Raw genomic sequence first — 24,232 nt, forward strand, 5'->3', positions numbered from 1 at the left:
TGTAAAGTTCTAGAATGAAAACAATTGATGGTTTGCAACAATATAAACCAGTATCTGCATTTACCATTAAATCATTTTATTATATTTGTCCACGTTATTTATCAACATACAGTGAATGTAATTGGCACTATCAAAGGCAACAGTAAAAATAGGTACTAATACTAGCTTGGATTTCTAGAACAAACCTACAACAGTCTTACTTTGGGCTGTATCTGTCACTACTATATTAGCAGTACAAGCACTGTATGTATTAATATACCTCGTGTCGTGACTTCACCAAGGTCTGTCATGCTTAATTGCAAGAAGTACCACGTTAAGATATGAATAATATTAGCTTGCTATGTTTCATCAGGAGGTTAATATTTTGGATGGCTGTTGTATTGATATTTATTTATATCACATGAAGTACTGCTTGTTATCTAGAGTATATAACTTCTGATTGCCACCTAGAATCATACAGCATAGAAGGAGGCCATTCGGCCCATCATGCTCACACCTAATTGTGATGTATATGTTCTCTTTAGTTGGGAAGAATACAATATTCCCAACAGTGATGATTATAATGCACTGTTATTATGTGTAAAAATAATATAACTCATGGGTACCATTGATGCTACAAGCATCCCATTGAGTGAAAGGATAGTAATGTATATGCTTTTGCACCATGAGTAATGTTTAGCAATCATTCTGGAATCTTGTTCATCCTACGTGCTGGTATATGTGGTATTGTCTTAATGTTTACTGATTTCTATTATTAATATTACAGATTTAGGAATCAGTGTTAATAAACATACAATGAACACTGTTCCTCTGTATCTGTACCTTACCATACAAAATGATCACATGTAGCCTATGAAATAATAAATAAATTACCATTTGAGCATTGAAGTATAGTTGTGCCTAGGAAGAGAGGGTAAAGTGAAAGTTTTCTATTACACATGTATAACACTACTCTCCCTTGCCCTCTCACAATATTGTGTGTGCCTATATTGATGGATAGTGCATTTCCTTGCACAGCTTAGATACAAGAAATTCTGGAATATGTATAGCATCTGTTATGGCTTCACAAATATTCTCATCGTTTCTATAAGACTATGTGCAGTGGCTCAGAATGCTAAACTAACATCATAAATACCTGGGTAATTTTTCAACATGGCAGTAGTTCAATTTGAAATGGTCCTTGGACTTCCTGGTGATATTGGTGCAGTCGGAGCGAGTCAATATCAGTAAGGTTTATTGCTATGTACCAGTCAATGTCTGTAAGTGATGTGAAAATAAAGTTTAAATTATTTCTGTGTTTCACATGAGAGTCAATATTCCCTTTTTAAATTTTTATTATTTTCAGATAAAAAATAAAAAAATGCAAATATACATATTGAAATGCAACTCAAAAAACAAAATGCAGTATTTTTGCATGTATATATGCTCATATTTATCTTTGTGCATACAAGAGGTTTTGTAGAATTAAGGGGGCCAAAATTGCCCCACGCCCTGTTTGGGGGCAGTAATCTTCTGGGCCCGGGACTTTTACTGCCTGGGCCGGAAGTCCCGCCTCCAGCATGCAGTTGGGCTTTGCGCTCCTCAAATGAGGCAAGAGGCTGTCTCAGGCACGCCACCTCATTGGAGGGGCGCTCCCAGGGCACAAGTGCAGCATTGAGTTCAGCGCCGCGTTGAAGAGGTCAGCGCTATGTGGAAGCTCCGTGTAGCGCTGAGGTGCTATAACACCCCTCCCCTTCAGTTAAAGGGGAGGGCTGCTGCGCACCCTACAGGCCCTTTGGTAGCTGCCACTGGGCCACCAGCGATGTGCTCGACTGGGCCAGTGACCCAGCACCCAAAAGGGAGTGCCGGGCTACATGATGGCAGAGTCGGCCTGGGGTGCTAACCGCGAGGTGCGGCGCTAACGGCAAATCACCCCCAAAATCTCAGGGGCTATTTTGCCCAAGGTGCTACCGCTGCCCACCTCCTGGAGGCGCTATCAGGGTGCAAAAAAGGGTCATTTTTGGCCCCAAAGCCTCTTGGCAAACAATATCCAGTCATGAAATTTGATCATTTCGAACAATCAAATAAGTATTTAAATAAAAAAGGTGCATCTCTGATGGCTCAGCAAATTTATCCAGTACATCTCAGGGCCTTGCAAGCCAGGGAGGCCTCACTGTTAGTTCCCGGTTTTTACTGAATATGATAATCTCAGCTGAAGCTACAGTAAGGATGCTGCAGGCACCCATGGTTATGGAGGGGGATATCAGGCAAGCTTCTAGCTTGTGATAGTTGTCGAATGACTCCTATTTGAAGTGTATGCGTGTGTTTGTATTTGGTGAGGTCAACATCAGGCTCTGCTGGAAAGTCTGTCAAACTCACACTAATTAAAGCCTCATGAGTGATGTACCAGAATGCCTTCAGGTGAGATGGGGAGAGGAGAACATTAGCAAGAAAAATATTACAAGATGCACGAAAGCAAATATCGTCCAATCCAATGTACCAGTCACACATAGAGAGCCAGATGCTAGAAGGAAGGTGGAAAATTTGAAGCTGTTTAGGAGCTCCAAAAATTTACCAGGAGCTGACTGCCCAATATTCTCTTAGCAGGTAGCATTTAGGTCCATCGGGAAGCCTCGTTAAATGTCACAAAATATTGTATCATCGCATGGCGGACATTTGCCGCCTGCCATATTGGTAAAGGCAGAAAAAGAGATGTCCAGGGCCCGTGCCTGAAACAGGAATTAGGCCCTTTTCATGTGCAGTTAGGAGGCCTATGCCTGTTTGAGGCCCCCTTTTGAAAAATTGGGCTGCCCTGAATGCCACCAGCACCTGATCAGGAAAGCTTGGCCTACATGCGGCGTAAGGCAGCGATCCTTAAAGGGACCAGAGAAGGCCACCATTAAAAATGTACGTTTAAAAAAAAATACTTACCTGAATGTGGAGCCAGAAGGTGCAGGAATGCTCCTCCCTATTCCACCATAGTACCGAAGATGGTTACTGGCTCCCCACTCGGCCCCCTCCCGATTGCCCCTGCCTTCGCCAACCATTCCACAGCTCTCTCAATCGTCCTTTCTCTTCCCAATCACTTGCCCCTCTCCAGCTCACTAAACCTACCTGAGGGCCACTGTCGGTGATACAGTGGCCCGAAATTGAAATCTTCTTCCTCGGCAGAGATGCCTGAGATGTTCAACAGTAGTCTGCAGCTCGCCGGTCTTGTGTAAATGAAGCCTGAGGCCCAATATCGGGTGTACCTCAGGCCTCACAGTTCCAGAAGAGGAATCGTTCCCTGAGTCAAATTCGTGCTAGGGAACGAATCCCTAGGCCATGTTCTTGGATTATTAGTCCAGACTTCTCAATTACTAGACCAATAACATAACCACAGCACCATCGTACTACTAAGTTTAATTATACAGCTGAGGACTCATGCTCCGAAGTATGAGTTGATCCTCTTCAAAAATCATTTCATTCAGAAGTTTAAGTAAGAGAGGAAATCTTCAAGTTCCTAAAGATCAAAACACAATTGGACGGATTTTATGAATCTATCTCACTGGCACTTTATTCCTCCATTGGCAATGTGTTATGCCTGAGCAAGATTTGGTTTTGAGGTAATTAGCCAGTAACGTACATTCACAACATCAGCCCTAATGCTGCAGCTTCCACTACGACCCTCAGTCTAGAGAGAAAGATTAATTGTTGATGAATTATCAACACATTTATTTGCTTTCCATTAATTTTCTGCTCAGAAAATATTCACCAGAAATGTAACTGGAGTAAATGCGTCCTAAAATGGTCTAAATTACAACCTAAATATTAGAATGTCAAACAGGAGCCAAAAGCTGCAATCAGTCAGAAACCACCGATGTGGCTTTTTCAGCTCACCGTGGCTGGAAGTGAACTCATCCAAGGTTGGGTCGACAAATGGATTTCTCCAGGCTTTGTGGCCTTATCTCCAAGCGTGAAATCATTGTGTTTACAGTTACGTTACTGCCCATTTAGTGCTTCCAGTGGAATAGTTATTTTGGCATTAACTCTACTTTTAGTCATCATAGGCAGTCCCTCAACATTGAGGAAGACTTGCTTCCATTCTAAAAATGAGTTCTCAGGTGACTGAACAGTACAATATGGGAACCACAGTCTCTATCACAGGTGGGACAGATAGTGGTTGAAGGAAAGAGTGGGTGGGGAGTCTGGTTTGCCACACACTCCTTCCGCTGCCTGCGCTTGCTTTCTGCATGCTCTCAGCGATGAGACTCAAGGTGCTCAGCGCCCTCATAAGAACATAAGAACATAAGAATTAGGAACAGGAGTAGGCCATCTAACCCCTCGAGCCTGCTCCGCCATTCAACAAGATCATGGCTGATCTGGCCGTGGACTCAGCTCCACTTACCCGCCCGCTCCCCTTAACCCTTAATTCCCTTATTGGTTAAAAATCTATCTATCTGTGATTTGAATACATTCAATGAGCTAGCCTCAACTGCTTCCTTGGGCAGAGAATTCCACAGATTCACAACCCTCTGGGAGAAGAAATTCCTTCTCAACTTGGTTTTAAATTGGCTCCCCTGTATTTTGAGGCTGTGCCCCCTAGTTCTAGTCTCCCCGACCAGTGGAAACAACCTCTCTGCCTCTATCTTGTCTATCCCTTTCATTATTTTAAATGTTTTTATAAGAATCACCCCTCATCCTTCTGAACTCCAATGAGTAAAGACCCAGTCTACTCAATCTATCATCATAAGGTAACCCCCTCATCTCCGGAATCAGCCTAGTGAATCGTCTCTGTACCCCTAGTATATCCTTCCTTAAGTAAGGTGACCAAAACTGCACACAGTACTTCAGTTGCGGCCTCACCAATACCCTGTATAGTTGCTTTTGTACTCCATCCCTCTCGCAATGAAGGCCAACATTCCATTCGTCTTCCTGATTACCTGCTGTACCTGCAAACTAACTTTTTGGGATTCATGCACAAGGACCCCCAGGTCATCTGCACCACAACATGTTGTAATTTCTCCCCATTCAAATAATATTCCCTTTTACTGCTTTTTTTTCCAAGGTGGATGACCTCACATTTTCCGACGTTGTATTCCATCTGCCAAACCTTAGCCCATTCGCTTAACCTATCTAAATCTCTTTGCAGCCTCTCTGTGTCCTCTACACAACCCGCTTTCCCACTAATCTTTGTGTCATCTGCAAATTTTGTTACACTACACTCTGTCCCCTCTTCCAGGTCATCTATGTATATTGTAAACAGTTGTGGTCCCAGCACCGATCCCTGTGGCACACCACTAACCACCGATTTCCAACCCGAAAAGGACCCATTTATCCCGACTCTCTGCTTTCTGTTAGCCAGCCAATTCTTGATCCATGCTAATACATTTCCTCTGACTCCGCGTACCTTTATCTTCTGCAGTAACCTTTTGTGTGGCACCTTATCGAATGCCTTTTGGAAATCTAAATACACCACATCCATCGGTACACCTCTATCCACCATGCTTGTTATATCCTCAAAGGATTCCAGTAAATTAGTTAAACATGATTTCCCCTTCATGAATCCATGTTGCGTCTGCTTGATTGCACTATTCCTATCTAGATGTTCCGCTATTTCTTCCTTAATGATAGCTTCAAGCATTTTCCCCACTACAAATGTTAAACCAACCGGCCTATAGTTACCTGCCTTTTGTCTGCCCCTTTTTTAAACAGAGGTTTTACATTAGCTGCTTTCCAATCCCCTGGTACCTCCCCAGAGTCCAGAGAACTTTGGTAGATTATAACGAATGCATCTGCTATAACTTCCGCCATCTCTTTTAATACTCTGGGATGCATTTCATCAGGACCAGGGGACTTGTCTACCTTGAGTCCCATTAGCCTGTCCAGCACTACCCACCTAGTGATAGTGATTATCTCAAGGTCCTCCTTTCCCACATTCCCGTGACCAGCAATTTTTGGCATGGTTTTTGTGTCTTCCACTGTGAAGACCGAAACAAAATAATTGTTTAAGGTCTCAGCCATTTCCACATTTCCCATTATTAAATCCCCCTTCTCATCTTCTAAGGGACCAACATTTACTTTAGTCACTCTTTTCTGTTTTATATATCGGTAAAAGCTTTTACTATCTGTTTTTAAGTTTTGCGCAAGTTTACTTTCGTAATCTATCTTTCCTTTCTTTCTTTCTCCCGGATGCTCTTCCTCCACTTAGGGTGGTCTTTGGCCAGAGATTCCCAGGTGCCGGTGGGGATGTTGCACTTTAACAAGGAGGTATTGAGATGTCCTTGAAATGTTTCCTCTGCCCACCTGGGGTTCGCTTGCCGTGTAGGAGTTCCGAGTAGAGTGCTTGCTTTGGGAGTCTTGTGGCAGGCATGCGGAATATGTGGCCCCCTCAACGGAGCTGGTCGAGTGTGGTCAGTGTTTCAATGCTGGGGATGTTGGCCTGGTCGAGAACACTGACGTTGGTGCGTCTGTCCTCCCAAGGGATTTGCAGGATCTTGCGGAGACATCGTTGGGGGTCTTTCTCCAGTGATTTGAGGTGTCTACTGAATATGGTCCATGCCTCTGAGCCATACAGGAGTATCAATTCCCTTAAAATCAAATCTTGCACAAGAATAATGCATTGTCACCTAGGGTGTAAATCACCAGTTCAACCAATTACTATGTGATGGAATTGATAATGATGAACAACCAACAAATCTGCACATCAAGTACCAACATGCACTATAAGTCACAATTGAAGCAGGGTTAAACACTGCTTTTTGCACACAGAATTTTTAGCCATGTTATGAAGCAACAGCAGTGTTTCATTTGAGTGGGACATTCGTTTTGGCAGGAGCTGCCCTGCAGCGTCAGAGAGAGAACCGGGGAAGGAGAAAGAGAATCGGAATATGAGACAGTCGTCTCTTAGAAGAATTTGCTAGCCGTGAACTAGCTAATTATTATTCGTGCAAGAGCAATACTTGCATCACTCCCACATCAATTGAGATGTCCTTGCTGACATATCCCAACAGTTGTGTACATACCTAGAACCACCCTTTGTGAGAGCAAAGTGCTATAATGCAGCTGTGAAAGTCACTGGTGCCATAACCACCGAGGCTGCTAATTACTCCTAGCCATCCAGGGGTAAACATACAAGTAATCTCACAGTCAACCATATCTAACTGCATACGCTACTGGGGGAGCTTTCCCGGTATATTCATTATTGAAAAACACAGAAAGGGTAGTAGAAGTCTGGAACTCACTCCCTCAAAAAGCTGGTGAGGCTGGTTGGGGTGGGGTGTGGGAGGGGGGGAGGGGGGGGCGGGGAGGGGGTCAGTTGAAAATGTCAAATCTGAGATCGATAGATTTTTATGTGGTGAGGGCATTAAGGGACATGGAACCAAGGCAGGTAAATGGAGTTAAGATACAGATCAGCCATAATCTAAATGAGTGGAACAGACTCAAAGGGCAGAATGGCCTACTCATGTGTTCTTGTGGTCCCAGATGCACAGCAGAGTGCAGGCTATGCATGGCTAATCACACTGTAGCTCCAATGCTCAATTCTGCACTTTGCTAATGCCTGAAAGGTTCATTAAATAGATCCTGCTGCACCTTTTGGATTCTAAAGATGACTATGCATTTGCTTGCTGCACTTGGTAACCCATAATCCTCAACTAGCTTCTTGTGGTGGAGATATCTGGATTAAGACAAAGCATACTATTTTGACCTTGTAAAAGACCTTGGTTGGGCCTCACTTGGAATACCGTGTCCAGATTTGGTCTCCCCACATGGTGGGTGATTTGAGGCTTTGGAAAGGATGCAGAGGAGGGCCACTGGATGAATTTTGCCTGTGATTGCCCTCTGCTGGTCATTCGTATGGTAGTAGAAAAGCAAATCAAATGTCAATATCTAAGTCAAATATCCAGGCCAAAGCTTCCTGTGTAACCATGTGGCTATCTTGTAGGTTGCTTGTGAATATCCTCTGAAGGCAGTGCTCAATGATTTGCTCCAGGGTCTTATTAGAAGCTGCACAGTCGCACTGTGGGGATGCTTTAATCTTCCACCTATGGAGAAGGTGGCAGCATCGACCATGACCGGTTCTGATGGTTGTCCACTGTTTGCGAGGAAGATTTGATCCTTCAGGTTGTACTGTGGGGTCCTCTATAAGGAATCCATTTGGTATGTCGCTGTTCTTCCAAGCATTTCGCCAAGCATTCGGTCATCAAGGCTGAGGGGATTTCGCTAAAGGGCTTTGGAGATGGTCCAAAATGGTCCTCTAGATTTGAGTCAGGTTAGTGGTAGATTGTTCAAGTCAATCTGGATCGACATGTTTTTGCTGGTGTAGAGGCTGTATTTAACTGAGACTGCATATTCGCAGCATAGGTGTGGTGGTGCGATATTTGCAAGCACCAGCAGCCAAGGTGTCGGTGTCGATAAAAGCCCTCTGGTGATAAATCTCATAGTAGATTTCAGCTGGACATCAACCTCTGCTGATATTAGTGTTGGTGATAAGTGGGTGACAAAGTGATTTTGTATTGATAATACTAATGGTCTATTGGAATATCTTTGAAAGTTCTGATGGACCAGGCGGATATAGACAAAGACAAATAAGATACTGAGAACATTGCGACAAACCTTCATGTTTGTCCAGCTGTAAGATATTTGTCACATACCTATCATGAAAGAATATTATTCACTCATACAGTGTTTTTATTAAAAATGGCAATTTCTACGTAATTTCATGGTGAATATAATGCTTTGTACGCTATCCCTTGTGAGACATTCATTATTTGTTTGTGCCTTTCTATCCCTTGAGTGACAATGATCAGAAACAGTGCGGCCAGCATCAAGCTTTCCTTTACACATTCCAAGGAAGAAAGAGTTTGATCCTACCCTTCTCTGTACCATCTATTTCCCCACCCCCCAGTGCCTCTGCGAACTTGATGATTAAATGATCTTCTCATTGGTCGTCTTCTTTATTGCTAACTTTTTTATCACCAGTTGTTTTATAGCAAGAGATGGACCAGGCACATTTTCCAATTCCATTCTGGTGTCTGGCCAAGTGGCATTGGTCAAAGGTTGGAAACACACCTCTTTAACAATTAAGTCAACTCCCTGCTTCTTAAATCTTGGCAATCTTGGTGAAAAGCTTAATTAGAACATTAAGAAATAGGTGCAGGTGTAGGCCATTTGGCCCCTCGAGCCTGCTTCACCATTCAAAGATCATGGCTGATCTGTTCATGGACTCAGCTCCACTTCCCTGCCCGTACCCCATAACCCTTTACTCCCTTATCGCTCAAAAATCTGTCTATCTTCGCCTTAAATATATTCAATGATCCAGCCTCCACAGCTCTCTGGGGCAGAGAATTCCACAGATTTACAACCTTCTGAGAGAAGAAATTCCTCCTCATCTCAGTATTAAATGGATGGCCCCTTATTCTAAGACTATGTACCCTAGTTTTAGTTTCCCCTATAAGTTGAAATATCCTCTCTGCATCCACCTTGTCGAGCTCCCTCAATATCTTATAAGTTTCAATAAGATCACCTCTCATTCTTCTGAATTCCAATGTGTATAGGCCCAAACTACTCAACCTATCCTCATAAGTCAACCCCCTCATCTCCGGAATCAACCTAGTGAACCTTCTCTGAACAGCCTCCAATGCTTCCTTCCTTAAATACGGTGACAAAAACTGTACGCAGTACTCCAGGTGTGGCCTAACCAATACCCTGTACAGTTGTAGCAGGACTTCTCTGCTTTTATACTCTATCTCCCTTGCAATAAAGGCCAACATTTCATTTGCATTCCTGATCACTTGCTGTACCTGCATACTAACTTTTTGTGTTTCATGCACAAGGACCCCCAGATCTCTCTGTACTGTAGCACTTTGCAATTTTTCTCCATTTAAGTTAAAATTTGCTTTTCAATTATTTCTGCCAAGGTGGATAACCTCACATTTTCCCACATTATAGTCCATCTGCCAAATTTTTGGCCACTCATTTACCCTTTTCAGATTTTTTGTGTCCTCCTCCAAATTTGCCTTCCCACCCATCTTTGTATCATCAGCAACCTTGGCTACATTACACTCACTAGCCAACTAAGCAGCTTGAAACAATTATTGAAACTTCCTGCCACGGGCATTTGTATTCCTAAATGCACTAAATCTCGTTATCTTGGGTTTGTAAATGTTGGCAATTACCACAGATTTACCAGGCAAATACCCTTAATGACTACATGCAGAATGACCTCACCAAATATATTTGCTTAGTGTGTTCACAACTGTCTGTAATATGTTTATCGAGTGTGTGAGGCTTCCATTACCATGATTTATTTGGCTTTGCTGAAACGTATGCTGCTTAAGTAGCTAAAAGAATTGAAGGAAGGTTTGAAAGAATTGGATTTATATAGTGCTGATCATGTACTCAGGACATACCAAAGTGCTTCACAGCCAATGAATTACTTTCTGAAGTGTAGTCACTGTTACTTTTGTAGGCAAAGTCCCACAAACAGCAATGGTATGAATAACCAGTTAATCTGTTTGGTGGTGTTGGTTGAGGGATGCACGTTACCCAGAACACTGGGAGAACTCCCTGCTCATTTTCCAAAAACGTGCCAGTGGATTTTACATTGAACGAGAAGACTGTGCCTTTTAAGGAGTATCTATTGTGGTTTCACAGTGAGAGAGAACACTGGCACAAGCAGCCTAAACTTCTTTAGCACTCTGTACAGCTCTCTTATTCTTAGAAAACTCTTACAACGAACACACAATTTATCACGGGTATCGACATCTTAATTATATCGAAAAAGATTGCTTGTAACTTGTCCCAGTGGATTTTTCAACCTGACAGAATGCATTAGTTTGACATAAAGGGATAAATGTTGGTCTGGGCCTATTTTCAGACAATTAGAGCAGGCCTGAACCAAGAGGCTCAAGAATCGATGGAAATGTATCCTTGTGCCTCATCAGCACACTGAGCACAAGCTGCCGCCATTTGTCGCATCTCCACAGGCAGCAGCCTTGGGTTAGGTCCCAGGAGGGAAAGAAAAAAAAGAAAGACTTGCAGATATATAGCGCCTTTTATGGCCAGACATCTCAAAGCACTTTACAGCCAAAGAAGTAAATTTTTTGGAAGTGTAGTCACTGTTGTAATGTGGGAAACGCGGCAGCCAATTTGCACACAGCAAGCTCCCACAAACAGCCATATGACAATGACCAGATAGTCTGTTTTAGTGATGTTGATTGAGGGATAAATATTGGCCCAGGACACCGGGGAGACGTCCTCTTTTCTTCAAAATAGTGCCATGGGATACTTTACGTGCACCTGAGAGGGCAGGCGGGGCCTTGGTTTAACGTCTCTTCCAAAAGACAGCATCTCCGACAGTGCAGCACTCCATCAGCATTGCACTGGTCCTTTCTCCATTCTCTGTGAGGAATGGGGAACACTGCCTTCACTTACCTTGGCCATCTTTGAGAGGTCCTTGAACCTTTTCCTGCACTGGGCGGTGGCTGGATTTGCCACCTCCCTCCATACAGACAGAACCACCCTCTTAATGGGGCTTCCTGACCTTAGTGCCCAACAAACAATCCTGCCTCACTCTGACTTCAGCCAGCAACACCACCACAGATACATCTGTGAGCCCTTCCTGTTGCTGATACTCCCAAGGTTGACACTCCTTCAGCCATTCTAAAGGTGAGCTTCCTGCTACAGTAGGCTTTAAGGAGCATCTGAAAGGAGGAGAGAGCGGTGGAGAGTCAGCGAGATTTAAGAAGGGAATTCCAGAGCTTAGGACCTAGGCAGCTGAAGGTACTGCTGCCACTGATGGAGCGATGAAAATCGGGGATGCGCAAGAGGTCAGGATTGGAGGAGCGCAGTGATCGCGGAGGGTTGTAGGGCTGGAGGAGGTTACACAGATAGTGAGGGGCAAGGCCATGGAGGGATTTGGAAACAAGGATGAGAATTTTAAAATCGAGGTGTTGCTGGACCGGGAGCCAATGTAGGTCAGCGAGCATGGGGGAGATGGATGATCGGGACTTGGTGTGAGTTAGGATACGGGCAGCAGGGTTTGGGTTTATGGGGGTGCAAGATGGAGGCCAGCCAGGAGGGCATTGGAATAATCAAGTCTAGAGGTAATAAAGCCATAGATGAGGATTTCAGCTGCAGATAAGCTTTTGCAGAGGTGGAGATGGGCAATGTTACAGAGGTCAAAGTAGGCAGTCTTGGGGTGGATATGGATCAGAAGCTCATCTCAGGGAAAAATCTCTGGTTCAGCCTTAGATAATGACCAGGGAGAGCCTGATGGAGTCGGTGGCTAGGGAACAGAGTTTGGTGCGGGTAATGAGGACAATGGCTTCAGTCTTCCCAATATTATGTTGGAGCAAATTTCTGCTCATCCAATACTGGATTATCGGATAAGCAGTCTGACAAATCAGAGATAATGGAGGGGTCTAGAGAGGTGGTGGTGAAGTAGAGCTGGGTGGCGTCAGCGTACATGTGGAACCTGACATGTTTTTGGATGATGACGCGGAGGGGCAGCTTGTAGATGAGCAATAGGGAGGAACCAAGGATGGATCGTTGGGGGACTCCAGAGGTTATGATGCTGGAGCGGGAAGAGAAGCCATTGCAGGTGATTCTCTGGTTACGACCGGATAAATAGGAATGGAACCAGGCGAGTGCAGTCCCGCCCAGCTGGACGATAGAGGAGAGGCATTGGAGGAGGATAGTGCGGTCAACTATGTCAAAGACTGCAGACAGATCGAGAAGGATGAAGAGTATTAGTTTCCCATGCTCATCGTCACATAGGATGTCATTTGCAACTTTGATAAGGGTCAGTTCAGTGCTGTGGCAGGGGCAGAAACCTGATTGGAGGGGTTCACACATGGAGTTGCAAGAAAGGTGGGCATGGATTTGGGAGGCGACAACACGTTCAAGAGCTTTGGAGAAAAAAAGGAAGTTGGAGATGGGGCGATAGTTTGCAAGGACAGAGGGGTCAATTTCCCTCCCTCCCTCCTAATGCTGGTAACGCACTCAGGGGCAGTATTATTACTGCTAACCCATGCTGCATGTCAATGAGGGCACCAGAAGGTAAGTTCAGCGGGGTTCACATGGGCGGACACTAATCTGCCAATGGGAGAAGAATGACGCCCGATATTTTTGAAATTTACCAAAAATAAAGCATAAATTTTGAACATGGGTTCACAATAACACATCCTTAGTGTCATAATACGACATATCAGATTACATAGATAGGAGCTAAGAGCAATATATTTAAAGAATTAACATTATTTGTGTTTGACAGTGAGATTAATCATACTGAAATCTGCAATGGCTGATCCCTTCAGTATCAGCTTTTCATTACAGCAAAACATTTCGAGGATTCGGATTTAAAATTCTGGTCAGAATTTCTAAGTGAGTATTTTGTTGAGCTCATTATTTTGCCTGACAATTTATTCTTGGGATGTGGGTGCTGTTTGCAAAACCTGCACATTGGCCATCCCAAATTGCCCTTCAGATGGTGGTGGTGAGCCTTCTTCTTGAACTGCTGCAGTCTATTTTGGTGAAGGTACTTCTACAATGCTAATTGGCAGGCAGCTGCAGGATTTTGACCCAGCGACGATGAAGGGATGGTGATATGTGTCCAAGTTAAGATGGTGTGTGACATGGTGGGGAACTTTGAGATGTTCCCATGCATCAGCTGCTCTGTCCTTCCAGGTTGTGGAGATCATGGGTCTGGGAGGTGCTGCTGGAGAAGAATTGGTGAAGTGCTGCAGTGCATGCTGTAGATGTACACACTGCAGCCGTGGTGGAAGGGGTGAATGTTTAGGCTGGTGGATGAGGTGCCAATCAGAGTGGGAGTGGAGCGGAGAATTAAAGTGATAGACGACCAGAAGCTTGGGGTCACGCTTACGGACTGAACGTAGATGTTCTGTAAAGTGATCACCCAATCTGCGTTTGGTCTCCCCAGTGTACAGGAGACCACATTGTGAGCAGTTCCAAGTCAGGATGGTGAGTGATTTGGAGGGGAACGTGCAGGTGGTGTTGTTCCCAGGCACCTGCTGCCCTTGTCCTTCTAGGTGGTAGAGGTCGTGGGTTTGGGAGGTGCTGTTGAAGATGCCTTGGAGAGTTGCTGCAGTGCATCTTGTAGATGGTACACCCTGCAGCCACGTTGTGCCGGTGATGGAAGGAGTGAATGTTTAAGGTGATGGATGGGGTGCCAATCAAGCGGGCTGCTTTATCCTGGATGGCGTCGAGCTTGTTGAGTGTTGTTGGAGCTGCACCCATCCAGGCAAGTGGAGAGTATTTCGTCACACCCCTGGCTTATGCTTTATAGGTGGTGGAGAGGCTTTGGACAGTCAGGAGGTGAGACACTCACTGCATAATACCCAGCCTCTGACCTGTTCCAATAGCCATGGCATTTATGTTGATGCGCCTCCTACAGTATTCTGGGTACTAATAAGCTCAGGCACTTAATAACTTTTTTTGCAACACTATACCAACTTTGATGTCTTGCAGCTGTAGATAAAAATGTTCTCAGAAATAAATCTTTGCGTTTAACAAACTCATGAGCATTTCCGATGGGACCCCGAAACACTTTGGTTTCATCTCATAGGTGCACTTTCCTACTATTTATCACTGGGTGAAGGAAAACGCTCATTGTGTGGTTTAAGTATCACAAAATTATACTCAAATTGAATCAATATGCTACAGGTGAATTCTAATGAAATGTCTTATTTTCCTAAAGACAGAAACATTTTTAGTATCATTCTGCTTGACAATACAGCGGAGGATGGTGTTTCAATTCTTCAGCAAGTATATCCAGTGAGCAGCTAAGTTAGAAAGATCAGGAAAGTTGCGGGTTCACTCCATGCTCTGTGCTGTCAGCTGACCTCAGCTCAGGCAGCAGTAGAGGTGCTTCTATTGACCTCAGCATTCCTGAATCAATGAGGAGAAAGATTAGCCAGGGTTCCTGCTCTTGATTGCTATGCAATGACCCCTTCTGAACATGTGTGTGTATGGACATCAGGTGGGGACAGCTTCCGACTCGGCTGTAAAGCCACAGTTGAATAGCCTGCCAACATTCACTGGAGTGGTAGAAAACTCAGCAAGGACATGTGAAGAAAAGCAAGAAAATCTGCCCACAAGGGCTGTCTGTCCATTACCGAGAACCCCATCTTGTTGTCTTTAAAGAAAGGTATCACTATACTGGTGAGCTACCAAGAACTTCAGTTCAGGGAATAGTCAGAAATAGCATGCTCGAAATAACTCCATTTCAGCCATGAGAGCTGATGCCAAGAAAAACATTACAATGTAATTTTCAAATGGTATCTTTTTTTATTAATGCATTTGTAGCAGCAGCTCTGACAGCAGGTCAGTGACATTGTAGCTTCAGTCATTCATTCATGCTCACTTCATGTATAAATATAGCAATAAGATACTGAAGTACTTTACAGCAATCATTGCACAAAACCACTGATTGTTTCTTATGAAATTCTGCACCCCATTCTAATGTACTATACTATAATCTGAATGTAAAGACAAGTCTGAAAAATAGGTGGAAAATGTTCTTATACCATAGTCAGCATTTTAACAGAATATTTGCTGAGTAGTTTCAAGAACATCTTATAACCAACCATGCAAGAACAATATAGTTAATGAAATCATTACTAGGTTACTTAAGCTTTCTTCGTCAATTACTCTGACTTTATATTTCCACGATTGCTTTTGCTTCGATTCAGTTCTATCTGAAACAAGGAAAATAGTATTGATAGAACTTAATATCTATTGAGGAAATTTAAAATAATCCATAGTCAAATGAACTTTAGTTTAGCTTGAGTAGGCAGAGATAAGCATCACAGACCGATTCATTACCCCTATAATTTCCATTAGCAATAGCAATGACTGGAAATGTCTATCTAATCAGTATTAGGTTCATTGTTATTGCTAATGAAATTGGCAAGGATAATAAATCAGTTTGTGAAGTTGATGTGAGCGCATTCAGCCGAAAGTAAAGCAGAGTTCGATGGGCCACATCTTGTTCTAAATTCCGTGATTGGCTACAAGAGCACCAATTACACCAAGGTGTTCTGAAGATGTCCTTACCCGTAAAACAAACCTTGTGTAGCTCATAACCCTAAGTCCCTATTGGCACAGTGGGTTTCGGCACTGCCTGGTGCAGTACAGAGCAGAGTTAACTGATCTCACTCAGGACAGCAGAAGGACACTGATAACCTCCCTGATCTAGGCACTGAGCTAAGCAGGGGAGAAAAAGTCAACTAGGATTCCTACATCTGATCACCAGCAATAACCCCTGCTAGAAAGTGAATGTCAGGTGGTGAGAGTAATGCTTCCCTTTTGCCAACTAGCTTTCTGACACTCACTACCTGGACTCACAGATGAAGAATGATCAGTTGCAAAAAGATGGAATATTCCACGTTACAAGTTTCTGTTTCTGCACGGCATGTGCTATGCATGTCCATGTCGTTGGTTCATGACTTTGTTACCTTTCATAAGAACATAAGAAATAGGAGCAGTAGTAGGCCATATGGCCCCTCGAGCCCGCTCTGCCATTCAATACGATCATGACTGATCATCAACCTCAACTCCACTTTCGCGACCGATCTCCATATCCCTTGATTCCCTAGACTCCAAAAATCTATCTATCTCAACCTTAAACATACTCAGAGACTCGGCATTCACAGCCCTCTGGGGCAGAAAATTCCAAAGATTCACAACCCTCTGAATGAAGAAATTCCTCCTCATCTCGGTCATAAATGGCCTACATATATTCTTTATGACATCACAAACACACAGCAGACAAAACAGATCTACAGGAACTTGTCATCATGTCACTTGTAACATGACCCTTTTATTGTATATACATCAGCAGTTGCATTACCACAGTAGCCCACTAGGTGGAGCAGTAGCCCACTGGGTGGAGCTATAGTACACTTCTCCCTCCTTAATGAAGAAGTAATTATAACAACATAATCATCATACATAACTTGCATGGTTATACACAACAAAAGATATGGGGCTAGACGTTCCCGAGAGTCCCTCAACGCCCAATTGCCCGCCCATAAAAACCGCTAATGTTTTGTAAGTAACACTGGAGAGAATTTCCACTTTTAAGTTAAAAATAATCGCCCGGCGAGAAAATTGATCTTGCACCATTATTCTCAGCGGTTTCTCGGCGCTTAAAGGGGAAACTAAGTAAAACGGGCAGTTCTTAAAATTTTTTTAAAATTTAGTCTGAGGCTGCGGTTGGGCATACGGAGGGGGGAAGTCTTTAAAAAAAAAATTTTCACAAAAAAAAAATTAAAAGTTAAAAAATATTCCCAAGACACTTTTAAAGCTCATCGCCATTTTACAATTTAAAAAAAATAAATAAAGAACTTTTAACTTTCCTTTCTTTCCAGAGTATTGTCCTGTTTAAGCAGCTTTCACGATCTGGACAGGCTTCCGTTGAGGCCAAACTTATGCCCTGGCGATTTTCTCAGCGGTGCACGTCGGCGGTTTCGTCCTGGTGGGCGTTTTGAGATTTGGATGATACCATTAAAAAACTAAGCGGGAAACTTTCGCCAGGCGGAAAAACAGCTGTACCACCGAGAAAATTGCCGAAAACCCGCTGAAAATGAAAGGAAAGTTTAGCCCATGGACTTATTTTGCCATATTTACAAATCAAATTTAACCACTTGTTTTCTGTTTCGAAGAGGATACCTTCACTCTCGAACAGAACCTTCCAAACATGGTGTCAAACTTAGACTCATTCTAGACTGAGCCTGAGAAGTTTTTCTCCAAGGGTAACCTTTGATCTACATTTGGACTCTCTACAGCTTCAGACTGTTTGTCTGCCTGACTTAGACTCAGACTTAACTGCTCCAACCAGGGAGCAGGCCATTTTGGATCTGGTACTGTGTAATGAGACAGAATTAATAAATGATCTCATAGTAAAGGATCCTCCAGGAAAGAGTGATCATAGCATGGTTGAATTTCAAATTCAGTTGGAGGGTGAGAAAGTTGGATCTCAAACCAGTGTATAAATACAGGCGATTACAAAGGTATGAAGGCAGAGTTGGCTAAAGTGGACTAGGAAAATAGATTAAAGTAAAAGACGGTTGATCAGCAGTAGCAGACATTTAAGGAGATATTTCATAACTCTCAACAAAAATATATTCCAGTGAGAAGGAAAGACTTTAAGAGGGTGAACTATCCAAGGCAAACTAAGGAAGTAAAAGATGGTATCAAATTGAAAATAATGGCATACAAAGTTGCCAAGATTAGTGGGAGGTCAGAGGATTGGGAATTTTTTTAAACCAGCAAAGGACAACTAAAAAAATATTAAAGAGAGGGAAGATAGATTATGAAAGTAAACTAGCACGAAACATAAAAACAGAGAGTAAGAGCTTTTACAGGTATATAAAAAGGAAGAGAGTAGCTAAAGTAAATGTTGGTCCCTCAGAGGATAAGACTGGGGAATTAATAATAGGGAACATGGAAATTGCAGAGACTTTCAACAAATATTTTGTATCGGTCTTCATGGTAGAAGACACTAAAAACATCCCAATAATAGATAAATAGGGGCTATAGGGAGGGAAGAACTTAAAACAATCACTATCACTAAAGAAAATGTACTCGGTAAAATAATGGGACTAAAGATGGACAAGTCCTATGAACCTGATGACCTGCATCATGGGTCTTATAAGAAGTGGATGCATTGGTTGTAATCTACCAAAATTTCCTGGATTCTGGAGAAATTCCAGCGGATTGGAAAACAGCAAATGTAATGCCCCTATTTAAAAAAGGAGGCAGACAGAAAGCAGAAATCTATAGACCAGTTAGCCTAACATCTGTCATTGGCAAAATGCTGGAGTCCACTATTAAAGAAGCAGTAGCTGGACATTTGGAAAAGCATAATTCAGTCAAGCAAAGCCAGCAATGGTTTTATGAAAGGGAAATCATGTTTGACAAATTTGCTGGAGTTCTTTGAGGATGCAATGAGCAGGGTGGATAGGGGGGGAACCAGTGTATGTGGTATATTTGGATTTCCAGAAGGCATTCAATAAGGTGCCACATAAAAGGTTACTGCATAAGATAAAAGTTCACGGGGTTGAGGGTAATATAATGGCATGGATAGCAGATTGGCTTACTAACAGAAAACAGAGAGTCGGGATAAATGGGTCTTTTTCCAGTTGGCAAATGGTAACTAGTGGGGTGCCACAGGAATCAGTGCTGGGACCTCAACTATTTACAATCTATATTAGTGACTTGGATGAAGGGACCGAGTGTAATGTAGCCAAGTTTGCTAATGATACAAAGATGAGTGGGAAGGCAAGTTGTGAGGAGGATACGAAAATCTGCAAAGGGATATAGACAGGCTAAGTGAGTGAGCAAATATTTGGCACATGGAGTATAATGTGGGAAAGTGTAAGGTTATCCACTTTGGCAGAAAAAATAGAAAAGCAAATTATAATTTAAATGGAGAAAAATTGCAAAGTGCTGCAGTAGAGAGGGACCTGGGAATCCTTGTGCACGAAACACAAAAAGTTAATATGCAGGTACAGCAAGTAATCAGGAAGGCAAATGGAATGTTGGCCTTTATTGCAACGGGGATGGCCCAGGTTAACGCCACAACAGAGGTGCGACCGAATTTCACCCCCTTTGTGTTCTCCTCACAGTTTACTGTCCCACCTAGCTTTGTATCATCAGCAAACTTGGATACATTACTTTCGGTCCCTTTATCTTTGTCATTAATATAGATTGTAAATAGCTGAGGCCCCAGCACTGATCCTTGCGACACCCCACTAGTTACAATCTGAAAAAGACCAGTTTATCCTTACTCTCTGTTTTCTGTCCTCTATCCATGCTAATACATTACCTCCAATCCCATGAGCCCTTATCTTGTGCAATAACCTTTTATGTGGCGTCTTATTGAATGCCACTTGTAGAAGCTGTTTTTTAAATATTAAAATATTTTTTTAATGAATAGCACATTACCTCTTAAATGTGTTTGTATAACAACCAGGAAGTCCATCACCCTTTAAGTGTGTATGTAGCATCATTATGATGGGATTATGTAATCTAGAAACATTTAGTTAACTGCATTGATTTCCTCAAATACCCAATTAGGCAAGCAGGGATCCAGCAATCTACAACCAGCAATCCATACAATTCAAACCAATCAAGTTGTTCATATTTTTCAAAGATGCTAATCTAGAACATCTTACATTACAACAGTGACCACATTTCAAAGGTGCTCCATTGGCGCTTTGAGTCATCCTGAGGTCAAAAAGGCACTATATAAACACAAGATCTTTCTTTCTTTCAAACTAATAACCACCACAAAATTAACTTACATTATTTCAACAAAGACATTTGATGACTGTGATGTTATCCAATCATCAAATACCTTAAGAATTAAAGTTGTAAAATCATAAATATATACAAATTTACCACCTTCTTGGTGATAATTTGGGTGTCGGTCTCAAAACTCAGCTCAGTGTTGAGCAGGATGCCAAGTTCGGGCACCATTGGGATCAGGAAGTAATGTGCAAAGTCTCGGGCGGGAGCTGAACCCGCTGGGTATAGTATCGCCAATGTTAAGGTTCAGAAAGTTCTGCTTTCTCCTTAGGCAGTCAGACAGCAAGGAATGAGAGAGAAAAATCTGTAAAATGAGAGAAGGTGAGTTTTGTGTTGGACGCGATCAGATCATATGTGATTTTTGGATAAGCTTGCTGGGAGATGTGATTCATAAGGTTCTTGGTTCTCCAGAAGACACCATGCAGGAGGTTGGGCGATGGAAACTGAAATTCCCATGAAGCAGCACATTCCCATATTAACAGTAACACCAGTGCTGGGAAGAAAGAGACACTGTAGGGAGACAAGGGCTGATGGTAACCCAGTGCAGGCCTGTCTTCGTATCTTTTGTCGCAACAAATTATTGTTCTTTATGATTCCCCACAGAACAAAGTGGCACTGAGGGAGTATTGACAACACCATTCTTCAACAGCAAGCACTTTTAATGCTTCATTGCTTGTATATTTATGACGCATGTCAGTAGACAGTGAATCTCAGAAATGCAGCCATAAAGTTGTGTTGGGATTGTAATTGATGAGTCAGTTGTGCTGCACATTATTTAGTTGCTGTTTTTAATTAACCCACTGACTATTTTTAGGCTACGTTGTACTTATTTTGGGTGCAGCTATGTAACGCTACCAATTTCCCTTTTTAATTTGTACCTCCAGATACGATGGGGGGGAATTTTAACCTTAAAAAAAAATGGATGGGTTGCGGGCTGGGGGGTAGTTAAATTGTTAAAAATCGGATACCGACCTGACCCCGCCTCCAACCCGCCCACTTCTGGATTTAACGGGGTTGGGGTGGGGGGGGAGTGGAACAAGGGCAGGCAAGCAGCCCGCTACCGGGGGGCAGGATGTCAATTTAAATATTTTAATGAAGCTGGAAGCCTCTGTTTTAACCTCCATTTTGTTTTTAATTGCATGTGGACAGGTTTTATAATTTGTAAAACGTGGCAGTTACAGCAAGGCGGGGACAGCTGGATCCAGGAGGTAAGTGCCTTTATACCTACCTGCTGGATCTAAGGTCCCTATCTAACCCACCACCCCGCGATCTGTCACTCCCCAGGCCTCTGATTCCCCCTTCCCAAGGCAACCAATCAGCCCCCCTCCCCTCACACCTTTGATTCCTCCATGAGGTTTCCCCCACCCCCAGTCCTCTGGCCTTCCCCATGCAGCTCCCGGCCCCTGATATTCTGGAGTTCCCTCCCCCCCGCCAGCTCCTCCCGGGCTGCGATCATCGGAAGATTCCCCCCCCCCCCCCTCGGCTCTTTAGAACATAAGAAATAGGAGTAGGCCATACGGCCCCTCGAGCCTGCCCCGCCATTCAATAAGATCATGGCTGATCTGATCATGGACTCAGCTCCACTTCCCCGCCCGCTCCCCATAACCCCTTATCCCCTTTAACAATTTCCGGCCCACCATCTTCTGAAATCATCCCCCCTCTCCCCAGCTCCTCCCAGCCCTAATCATCCTCAAAACCCCACCCTATGCTTCTGCGTCCACTTCCCGGACACACCGCGATCCCTCCCTCCCTAGTGCCACAGGCCTGCCCGCCCTCAGCAAATCAGCCTCTAACTCTGGCTGGCTGTGGTCGAGAAATCAAGGCCTCGCATGCAAATCAGGCCCTGCTGTTAAAGTCGGCCTCCCGGGTTTCCAGACCACCCCAGCCTACAACCCGCCCACCTCTTTAAAATCCAGCCCGATGAATCAAGGTTTTTTGATATTCTCTTCCCAATAAGTAGTTCAGTTTATGAGATTTTCTCTCTAATGTTGTGTAAATAAATATGAGACTACTAAGAGGGGCCAACAATATGAATCCAGAAATAGAAAAGCAAGGTTGTTCAAATGGGTTGTTTTATGGATGATGATAATAACGATAGCATCTGTAATAAAAAACAACTTGAATTAGATTGATGCAGTAATTGTATCAATGAAATATATGATTAAAAACAAGGTTAACTGAGATTAAAATGTTTCATCATGAGATAAATCACAATTAATTTTTAATTGCTTGACAACCTGAATATTCAGACATATGTATATATATATTCTCTTGTGCATGTATATATTATAGATAGAGAAATTGTCAAGATTTAAACTATTTCCTGGAACATTTGTGTCTTCAATTCTTTCAGTAGTCTTGCTTTCTCTTGCATCTTTACAGATTTAAATATAGAAAAGAATCTTCTGTTTGGTGCAGTACTCCTCGTGTATTTTTAATCAGTTTTATATCAGTTTTAAGATGCATGGGCCGTGTTACATTAATGAAAGCAGACAGTATCCCTCCTGCTGCACATACTGAGTGCTGTTTTGCTTTGAGTGGTATGGGCTTGCAGTGCACATCGTCACGAAGCCTTTGCTAATCTAAGAATTTACATGTGATCGCTCTATTTACATCCCATTAATGGTTTCACCACAGGTGCATTAGCAGATGGTTCTATCTTGGCCAATAATCTGTTCCTCTCTTTTTACATCATGGTATCTTAACTTCAAACAAAGGATCCTCTGAATAATATTGATAAATTGTCCATTCCAATTCACCCTGATTCCAATATTAGAAGGTATTCTGCTTATTACTATTTATTACTTCTTATGCTGCTTATTACAGTGTCAGCTGTGGCTCAGTGTGTCACACACTCACCTCTAAGTCAGAAGGCTGTGGGTTCAAGTCCTACTCAGGGACTGGAGCACATAAATCTAGGCTGACACTCCAGTGCAGTGCTGAGCGAGTGCTGCACTGTCTGAGGTGCTGTCTTTCGGATGAGACGTTAAACCGAGGCCCCGTCTGCTCTCTCAGGTGGACATAAAAGATCCCATGGCACTATTTCAAAGAAGAGCAGGGGAGTTAGCCCCGGTGTCCTGGCCAATATTTATTTATCAATCAACATCACAAAAACAGATTATCTGGTCATTGTCACATTGCTGTTTGTGGGAGCTTGCTGTGTGTAAATTGGCTGCCGCGTTTCCCACATTACAACAGTGACTACATTTCAAAAGTACTTCATTGGCTGTAAAACACTTTGAAATGTACGGTGGTCATGAAAGGCGCTATATAAATGCAATTCTTTCTTTCTTTTTATGTCAGTTTCTAATATAAGTCTTTCCCACTGAGATTGATACGTAAGTAGAGGTTTTGGTGCGAAATAACTGACTAAATTAGCTGAACCAAATATAATTCCTGTTAAAGAGTGGGCCCAATAGATAACCTCAGCTACAAAAGTCTAAAAACCTAATTGCTGATACAAAACATTTCACAAATAGAATCTCAGTGTGGCCCAGTTTAGTAATTACAATGCTGCTAACCCAGTCAGGCGCTGTCATTCTTGAGTTGTCCTGACTGCCAGAGTTAGGATAAGCTTGCTAGTTGTCAATTAGGACATGTCTCACCATATGAGAAAGTTTTAACTTTGGGTGAGGAATGGGAGAGGAATAGGAAGAATTGCCAAACAGGATTGGTGTTGTTCTTCAAAACGTCAAATAGTTCAAGTGTGGGAGAGAGCACTTATGCAGATAATGAGAACAATTTTTTACATTTGAAAGTCTTAAAAACTGCAGTTGCGGTGAACTGAAAATAACTTAATTTTAGAGCAGTACTTGATCATTTAGCCAGAAGAAAGTACAGTTGAAACTGATTATTGCGGTAGTGTAAAGATGATGATATTGGATTAGTAAACCCACCCTGGTAAATTGTAACATTGAATTCAATAAATCTAGCCATTTGT

Source organism: Pristiophorus japonicus, chromosome 15 (genome assembly GCF_044704955.1).
Source record: "Pristiophorus japonicus isolate sPriJap1 chromosome 15, sPriJap1.hap1, whole genome shotgun sequence".
NCBI classification, from domain to species: Eukaryota; Metazoa; Chordata; class Chondrichthyes; family Pristiophoridae; genus Pristiophorus; species Pristiophorus japonicus.